Source organism: Zeus faber (assembly GCF_960531495.2).
Source record: "Zeus faber genome assembly, chromosome: 14".
Classification (NCBI taxonomy): domain Eukaryota; kingdom Metazoa; phylum Chordata; class Actinopteri; order Zeiformes; family Zeidae; genus Zeus; species Zeus faber.
The window spans coordinates 27,043,119-27,053,597 of record NC_137200.1 but is presented as its reverse complement, the minus strand read 5'-3'; positions in this window follow the sequence as shown (position 1 = coordinate 27,053,597).

Sequence of the window (10,479 nt, the reverse complement as noted above, 5' to 3'; positions counted from 1 at the left end):
AATGGTATGCAAATGTTTCAGTAAAAAAAAAGAAAATCACCTTGCTGGATTTAACGTTTTATGTTTTTTTTTCTACACAGAATGAAAAACTTCTACGCTCGAAATCAACAAAAAATGGAGGGGAAAAGTCTTTGGAAATGAAAGAAAATACATCCGTCACAAAAGTCCCTCTAAGTAGGCAACGAACTTACACAATCCAACTCATTCTATGCAAGGGTTATGATTATTATTTTGTTATTCTTCTCATTTTGTTTGTGCTGTGGTTTTTGTCTTCACAGGCAGCGTCATGGACGGCCCCTTTGGTGACAGGCGAGATTAATATTGAAGAAGCGCTTTTCCTTCTGAAAGATCTGGAGAAAAGGTACAAGGTGGTCCTCAACAAATCAGTTCAAGAAATGACCTCCGCTGAACACGAACGCATCAGCAAATAAAGACACGCACAAAATGTTCAAATGGGCAGCTGTTAACATTCATGTAGCAAACTCCACGTTTCAACGCATTTTATTTTATTTTATTTTTAATTGTATTGATTTATTTATTTTATACAGAACTGCCACCAAGCCCCCTCCTTGGAGAACTATTTTACCATGTTTGGCTCTATAAACAACTAATTACAACTCAAAGAGGGGGAGAATCGCCACGGGTGAGACATAAACAGAAACAACATGGGAAATGGGAAAACATAAACATAGAAACAAACAACAACATGTACACGGAAAAACATAAATTTCGGACGGCAACACGTTTCGAAAAAACTGAGTTAATTAAGTCCAGGAAAACTGGAACAGCAATTGGTCACGTGGCCTCTTCCTGTCATAGATATGGCAGTAAATGAGGAAGAAAAGGAGAGGGATGTAATCAGGAGGGTGTTGGTTTGTGTTCAAAGCACGTGTGTGTGTGTGTGTGTGTGTGTGTGTGTGTGTGTGTGTGTGTGTGTGTGTGTGTGTGTGTGTGTGTGTGTGTGTGTGTGTGTGTGTGTGTGTGTGTGTGTGTGTGTGTGTGTGTGTGTGCCTGTGATGAGACCGTGTGGGTGCATGCGTGTGCATGTCTGTGTGCGCGCACGTGTGTGTGTCTTGTTTTGAGTGTATGAGTAAATGTACAAATCTGTTGCATGGATTACTCCAAGAATGACAAAAATGGATGATAATTAGATGTTTAAAGTTATCGGTTGGGAGGAATAACTTCAAATTGAAACAAGCACCAAATACTCCAAATCCATACAGTTGGCTGAATTAAACATGAAATATTGCGATATTCCAACCAGCCAAATGTCTTGGAACTAGGGCTGGGCGATATTTCATTATGATATCAGTATCATGATACGAGACTAGATATCGTCTGGGATTTCCGTAATCATAATATCGTGATTTAGTTAGATTACAGTAAAGCAATGATATCTTCTGAACTTTATAGACTGTCCTACCTCTTCTAAACACCTCGAGCTGCTTATACACATGACTTCTCAATTTTTTTTTTTGTAAATATCTTATAAAAGCACCAATAGTCATTTGTACCATTATTAAATAATCAATATTGAGGAATCAGTCAAAAAACTGCGATGTTTGCTTTCGTCACTCCTTGCAGTTTTGCGGGATGAGTCTGAGGCGGTGGGAAATGTTGAGGCCACCCTCCTCCACGCTACCCTGTCGGGTCCCTTCCCTACCGCTCTAGCTTGGTGAGCCTGCCTGCATCCGGGGCCTTAATTCCACTGTCCAAAAACAAGTGTGACTGTCGGAGCACTGCACCTGACAGTGAGCAGAAGTCAAATAAACAGTGGTGACACCACATGAGTGATAAGGATGATGGGAAACGTGTGTGTGAGGTGCCGTCGCTCCCATGGGAACTGCTTTCCACTTGCAGAACGGCCACGAAATTCAACATTATTTCATGGACCGGCTTCAAATTGCAGCAGGTCCACGGCACCATGTTTTATTATTTGTTTATGTTTATTCATTTATGGCTGGTTTGTCTTGAAAAGGGAGGAAGATGGCGCCTTATTTACGGGGAAAATGCCATTGAATGCCTTTTGAAGAAGATTATTTATTATTTTTGTTCTCAATAATCAAATCATACTATGGCTATAACTCAAAAGCAATGCTTCTTAAATAGAAACATATTTTTTTAGGGTGTTATGGATGGGTGGGGTGGGTGGGTGGATGGATGGCGGTTATGAAAGATGTTGTGTTCCTTAAGTCAATGTGTTCATGTGCGTTGGTGCATTCCTCCACATCTCTCAGTGCAGCGTGGCTCCATAAAAAAAAGATACACGATTTCATTACTTCCCCTGTTTGTTTCGTGCTCGTTCGCTCCCTGATTTTATGGCCTTCACCCCTGTATGATTTCAATTATTTCTCCACGGCGTGGCTTGCAGATGTGGAATGCGTTCTTCAGCCCAGGTGGAATAAATCAATGTGCATTTTGAGGACGCATCAAGGGAATCCACATTATCACATTCAGGAAGGCGCTGCGTGGAAGGGTTCTGGGATAAACCGAATATGATATCAAATGATCTATCGTCGGCAGAGGGCATCACATATTAAACAACACCAATGGTCCAAGAAAACCTCAACGCAGGTTACAGGAAAACCGACGCTTTTGATGTTTTTTATAGTCTTTTTCAGGAGAGTGGAAATAAATTGTTGCATGAAGCTGATGATTCTACACCTTTTTTTCCCCCACACCGCACTTGAACCGGAGCTCGATCAGTTCCTAAGTTACGATCGGGCAGAGCTGTGGTCTCTCGAGTCCAGTGCCAGCTCACCCTACCGAGCCAGGGAAGATAGAAACCTGGAGATACCGTTGGCCTCGGCAGCTTCTTGTGGGTGAATGTGCTCTTGCGTTGTCATGCAAACTGCCGAGCAATCCAGCGGAGTGCAGGAGAAGAATTTGGCACGCCACTATTTTTCCACCGGGTGTTTACTAGTTGAGTATTCTGGTTGTTATGACTTATCTGCGGGTGAGACGCAGTGAAGCTCTTCTCACTTCTCACCTCTTTTATTACAACATCACGTCCAAAGCTTCGGGCATTTGCAGCGCCGCACATGTTTGCAAACGGACAGGCCCGTAGCCAGAACAAATTGAACGGAGGGGTTGGGGATGGAAGTTTTCAAAGGGGACTTTGAACACGGTTTGAAACATTCTTTTACCGGGCAAAAATGCCAATACCACTATGTGACAAGAGAGCCCCTCATAAGGGTTCACTAATCACTGGATGTCTGCGTTGGAGCGCATCACAGCATTTCAAGTACAAACCTAATGAACAAAAACAAGAATGTGGCTCAAGCAAAAGTGATTAATTTCACCGAATTGTCACAACATAACAGAAGAAGCTGCAGTACCTTTAAATGGGTTTGTACTCCGTCCTGAGCGCCGCGAGCGCCGACGGCCTTATTGAACTCGGCCTCACAGCGGAGTTTCTAAACGCACTCCGCAACACTCACCAGCTACAGGTGAAAACAGCTTTTTAAACCACTGGAATCGCTGTGAGAAGAGCCGCGGGCGACGCGTCTCGGGGCGGAATCTCCCGAGGACCTTCCCCTCATTCTGGCGTTTGCGTGTGAGTCCTCTCTGGAAGGCCAGCTGCGCCTTGCGTGCATGGCGCATGGACCGACGGGGTCGGTGAAGACGTCTCTCAATACTGGGAATTAATTTTCACACATCATAGTAGACGCACCAAATGTCAATCAAAGTCTCATTGCGGTCACGACACCTGGCATGGCTTCCAGCGTTTCGTGGTATTTTGAGAGGAGTTTTGTCACTGAAGCTACACTAATGGCTCGCTGATTGATCTCTCGAAGCACAGTGTCGGTTGCACTGTAAAAAAGAAGAAGAATCTTTAATTGTCACGCAACACACCACATGCATACACACACACACACACACACACACTTTTGGATGGTTGCCGGTGAAATGAGGCCTCTGCATTTGACCCATCCAAGGGGGTCAAGGGGGTCAAGGGGATGTAGCTCAGTGGAGCGCATGCTTTGCGTGTATGAGGCCCCGGGTTCAATCCCCGGCATCTCCAGGGCTTTCTTTCGTGGCACGGTGGCGCAGTGCATTGCACTGCTGCCTCACAGCAAGAAGGTCCTGGGTTCGATTCCCGCCTGAGCCTTCCTGTGTGGAGTTTGCATGTTCTCCCCGTGCTCACATGGGGTTTCCTCCACCTCACGTCAGTAAGGACCCCCACCAAAAACATGCACCCATCATGGTCTGACCAGCGATGGACACTCATCACCTGGTCCCCGGGCGCGTCCACGTATGCTGCCCACTGCTCCTGGCTGTGCCCCCGGAGGAAGGACAAGCCAGGATGGGTCAAAAGCAGAGAATCCATTTCACCGGCCACCATCAAAAGCATGTGTGTTGTAGTGTGGTGTGTTGTGTGACTAATAAAGACTGTTTCTTCTTCTTTCATCCTGGCTTGTCTGGATGCACAGGGAACTTGTCCCTCCTTCAACACACTCCGACGCACTCGCCACCGGTTCCAATGCCGTGAGCAAGTCCATGTCCTCTGCCTGCAGGGGTCTGTTAGGGGCATCTAACACAGCGGCAGTTTTTGCACAAAGGAAGCAATAAACATGGAGGCAAGCTCAGAAACCTCCTGAGCCCAGTGGCCCCCATCCTCACATCTGCAGCAAGGATGTGATATCCTTAAAAGATCCTATGATCACAGACAAGGTGGCTAAATGTCCCGTTTACCTATGATCAAGAAGCCATTTTAACCACCCACCTTTATACCGTACGGCAACAGTGGACTTTCTGAATAATTTGTACAGGCATCCACAAACATCAAATAAATCAGTGACCACTTTCTCTGCTGCCAATGCGGGGATTACCACCAGATGCAACGCAAGCAATGCATGTAGCGCACACACCTTTCTCCGTCCATTCTCTACTGCAACAACGCTTGCACGCCACCTTGCCTCCCAGCCATTACTGAAGCCCCGTCGTATACCTGACTTCATTTTGTTGACACGTCAGGTCCAGTTTCTGTCAGCTCTGCAATGACTTGGTCTGTCAGCGGCATCCCCCGTCCCATCCACCTTGACGGTGTACCACCATGTGCCGATTCTTTCCACAATGGCATCCATCACAACATTACTCAGTGTGCAGATGAGTTCATTCCGAATATTGGGACTGGTATAGCTTGCGTTACATGGGATGTATTTATTATTTTGGCTCGCTCAGGGTCTCTTTTGATTGTGTATGTGGGAGTCTCTGCCCACAGGTAAGGGTTTAGGGAGGGAGACGAGGAGGGAGAAGAGAGTCTTTCTGGCCGTGGTGTGCCGACATGGCAAGAGTTTTTATTGTAACCTTTAACAATAAGGTACGCTGGCCACAAGTATCAATAACAAATGATAATGATGATTGATGATGATTATTGTAATAATGATGATGATGATGATGATAATGATGATCACCACGGGCGCAGGAGGAATGGCGTTCCGCTGCTGGGCTGCTGACAAGCCTGTGCGCCGACCCCCTCTGCAAAACAGACAAAACATTAAGAAAGCTCCCTGCCTTGAGTCGGACCGATCCGACCCCTTTGTCCGCCGCGGTGTAGTTTAAAAGCGAGAGAAAGAGCTCGCTACGCCTGTCTGTCACATCCTCGAAATGATCAAGGCTCCCTCTGGAAGGTAACTGATTCTCTGCTAGAAATCCAACACCATCAATAAGAGCAGACGTAAAGTACCTGTTTCTACTTTGAAGTGGAGTGTTTGTGAAGCCCTGAGTCCTTCTCAGCGCCGAGGTTTTTGATCCTGGTAGCCTCACTGTGAAGGTTGAGTCCACTGGGGCACGTGCAGTGTTAAAGGTCTTACATACAGTAGACAGCAGCATCTGCCTTCACACTTTCCCAGCCACCAAGTCTGGTATCACAAATGAGCGACTGTTGTTCTAGGTGGCAAGGGTACCGCTGTGGAACTACTTGATCAGGTCTCTCACTTCCAGGATCATCTGGAGGCCGAAGTTGTGCTCCACTGACAGTCACACCCGATCCCCCAGTAAACAATGACAGCAGCGGGCATGATGGCGGCGGGGCTCCAGCCGGCAGGGCTCTAGCAGCAGCCGCAGGACTGCCGTTAACATTAGCTTGGCCTTCTGTCGTGATTTCGTCATCCCCTCCTCCTCCCACAACAATCTGTCTTTCTCCCGATTCCAAGCCGGACGTCTCTTTATTTTTTTTGGTTGAATATGCTTTAACATTGAGCCATTTTTGTCGATCCATCATCACCTGTATACTATTTGCCAATGCTATGGTGGGTACAGGTGCTCGGTGGGGGCGGATCACGAGATGCGTCTTGGTGGGGCATTGCACCCCAACGCCCCCGCCCCCCTAGTGATGGGCCTGTATACGGAGTTGAAGGCACACAGTGGACGTACTGTAGTTGCAGTGTTTTGGGTGCTCAGAGCTGCTTTGATCAGTCGCAGTGTGTGGGTGTGTGGGTGCAGAAAAGACCAAGTTAACGTGTCCATCCTATTAGCAAACCAAATAATTTCTTCAGAATCCAAATCGGAAACAGATATTAATCGAGCATAATTTGTTTAACAAGTGTTTTAAAGAAAGGGCATCAGACCTGCATTGACGTATCCAAACCATTGGGACTTAGAGGAGGCTATAGGTGAAAAAACCTGGCGCAGGGTCGGTGTCTTTGGTCCAGGGAGCAGGTCTGGGGTCAGGTGCTGGGTTGCTGTTTTTCCTTTTGTGTTCATGACACTGGACCTTGGATGTGCAGTTCTTTGCATTGCGTGAGCATCTTAAGCAAACACTGTCCTCTCTCAACGAGGTCTGGCGTCCTTCAATGGGCTTCTCTCGAAAGGCATTTTCACGTGAAGGATGCATTTTTCTATGCATGGGACCGAGTCTATCTGCATCCGGACCTCTGCATCGGAGCTTCCTTTGGGCGCGGTCTGCGGTTTTTGCCTTAGACTTTCTGGAGCGTTGAAGTTGAAGCTCGGATTGTTTTCGATGCTCGCCTCTTCGCTAACAAGGTCAACAAAGTCACCGACCGGCAGGAAGGGAACATGGTGGTGGCGAGGTGGGGACGCCGGTAGGAAGTTCTTCCGTACTTCTGTACGATTGGGTTGACGTTCCTTTGGCCTTGGCCTTGGCTGATAGAATGTTTTGCTGGGTGGAGGCGAGGCTTAGGCCACCCTGCATTAATCCAATCCCGCGCATAGAACGAAGGAAAGAATGTAATGCGACAAATGCGGGAGAGTGGAAGGTTTTTTTGGAACGGGACGGAACGGGACAGTCCCTTAACTCAGTTGTGTCTAAAACCATTGTTTCGTACACGTAGGAAACAAACGAAAATGAATAGAAGGAATGTAAAATAATAAACACAGGTAGAGGAGCTGGGCACCGGCGTGCGTGCACGGTGCACTGCTGCCTGGAGGAGAAACAAGGACAAAAAGAACATAATCAAATATATGCTTCCTATACACAAACTGCATATATACACTTTTGATATGAATTCAGTTGTCTTTTTTAACCCTTGTACTTTTACACAATTATTACATATTTAACTATTACAGCTACAAATAACCATCTTTCCTCTTTTAACGTATAATTATCACGTGTCTATGTTGCTATGAACTCTCAACGCCTAGAAATAACCTTAAAACCCTCTAAATGAGACCAACTGAAGATGGCGTGGTAGACTTCTTGTATTTACAAAGCATAATGTATTTAGATAATTAATGGATTGTAATTGAAGGTGAGAATAAAATATGTGCTAGGCTTAAGATGTTTGCAGGTGTTGAAGAGGTGAACTGAAAAGAGTCTCCCACGCCGTCAACACTTGACTTCCTGACCAAAGCTCACGTAGGAATCGTAGTTACTCTAAATCATGATGGGACTCAGGATACTCACGCTGCTAAATTAAATTACAATGTGATCAAATTCAGTATTAATATGAAGGAGGGAAAAAAAAAAAAGGAAAATATGTGTGAATATAGTATAATTATCTTGGCCAAACTGTTTATTCAGTGTTGAAACCTTTTAAGGACCGCCTTTAAATGTCGTGCTGCGGACTCGGGGAATAACCTACAATGCACTCTAAATATTGATTCCTTGATACCATTGGGACATTTTTGACGAGGAGTTGTTCTTGTGTTTGAGTTCTTATTGTCTTCTTCAGTTATTGCAGATTATTTTGTTATTTGTATTATTTATTTATTTATTTATTTATTTATCTATTTATATCTTCTGCCCAATGTGAACCCAGCATCATTGAAAGTGATTCATCCCTCAACTTATTTTGAGCCCTGCTCTAAGAATATGCTGATATGGTGGAGATGCAGTGTGTCCAAAAGAACAAAAAACACGTCATGGGGAAAAGGATATGCATACAGTATACGTATATACCTATACTGTATAGTAACACTGTGTGTGTGTGTGTGTGTGTGTGTATGTGTATGTATGTGTGTGCGTGCGTGGGCGTGCGCACGGGTGCGTGAACTAACGTTGTTTGAAAGCTCACATCTGGAACAATCATCTTCATAAATTGCAATCAGGGCCGAGAAAAGTTTTGTTATGATTTGTTTGACTCTCCATTCGGGGGCCAGCAGTTCACCCTGGAGGAGCGCCCCGCCGAGCCTCGGAAACATCATTAACACTCCTCATTACCCGACGTGCCAAACTAATTTGCTGCAGAGCGGACCCATTCATTATTTCTTTTGATGAACAGTTGAACTGTAACATGCTCGCCGTGTGACACTGGGGAGGGTTGGGAACAGTGCCCGTCATTAGTTACGGATTCGAACTGCGTATTTTCTTCTCCGTTTTAGTCACCTTAAAAAAAAAACACACACACACCTCACACACTCATTTTATCTGGATCTATTAAACTCGGGGTTACATCTCTTACAACCGTGGATTTAAAGGGTGACCCCCCTCACGCTGTGGAGTTGGAGAAAGAAAGTGTCCGAAAAAGACCAGAGTGTTTATGACATGAATCCACGTGTTGTCCATATTTTCCGGGCAGGACTCCAACCATCGGCAAAAATGATCAGGGCCAACTTAATTAATGAGAAGGGAAGGGTGTAAAAAAAACAGTGCCCTTAATAGATTTCGGAATTATTTTGATGAAGTATAAACTCGGGGGGTTCTCTCCAGCGCCTTGATCAGCTATAAAAGCAAACACATCCATCAGAGTTGATTAACTTAACACACGTTGGCTGCCTTTGAATCAGAGCTCTGCCTTGTTGATTTACAATGCTTCAGTTCCTCCCAAACACTGGGAACAAGGAGCTGCTTGTTGGAGCAGACGCTATTCTTTTCTATTGTGTTTTGCTCTATTCTATTCTATTCCGTTCTGTTCTGTTCTGTTCTATTCTGCGCTATTCTATTCTATTCTGTTGTGCTCTATTCTATTCTATTTTATTCCATTCTATTCTATTATTTTCTATTCTCTTCTGCTATATTCTATTCTATTCTGTTCTATTATTTTCTATTTTATTTTCTGCTCTATTGTATTCTGTTGTATTCTATTCTATTTTATTCTATTCTGTTCTATTCTGTTACATTTTATTCTATTCTGTTCTGTTCTATTTTATTCTATTCTACTCTGTTCTATTCTATTAATTAAAAAAAACATGAAACTGACAAAGTCCTGAAAAGTAAAAAGTTCATAAAAAAGAAAGATACCGTCCTACACAACACCACACTCTACTTCATCTCCTTTACTTCATTCCACAGCTTGAACAAGTGTTTTGGCATTTGTTGACTTTAAATCCCCGCTCATTTTTATTTCTATTTTTTCCATAAAATGCATAAGGAACAAACGCATCATCATTGCTTTTCTGCAATAAAGCCTCCATCTGCCCCCCCCCAAAAGAACCTTTTTGGGCTCTGAAATGAAACAGGCTTCTGCTTTGAAACGAGGACTTGTTGGTACAATAACAAGGAGCAGAACTCATCCAGCCCTTGACCCGGTCCTCACCCTGGATCTCTGCCTGTCACATTTTCTGCACTTCCTGTAGAATTGGGTAACAAGGGCGGCAGGAAGCAGTGGACGTAGAAGGAGAGCTGACCCGCTGCATGATTTATACCCAGTGACTGCCCCCAGCTGTTCCTGCTGCCGGAGCCAAGAGCAGGCTCCGCCCGGGCAGGCTGCCGCCGAGGACACCGGACGGACACAGCCTCCGTGTTTTGGATCGTTTTTGGGTTTCGTTTTTTTTTTGTTTTTTTTACACGTCAAGCTGGACGTTTTAAAGACAGTGGTGGAAGAAGAAGTGCGGCCAGCTTCTGCCGGCGTCAAAGTACACGCACGCACACAGAAAGTACCGTGTCGACGTTTCCACTTCAGTAGAAGTAGATAAGTACGAGCTCTTAATGTATTGAAAGTAAAAGTATTTGTGGTATTCAGCTTAGCGTGTTCTTGCCTTTCATGGATAGAAACATAAATCCTGATTTATAGAATGTACATGGGTATAAATCCATATTTTCAAAACTAAATGTAAACAAATATAAATCCGGATTAA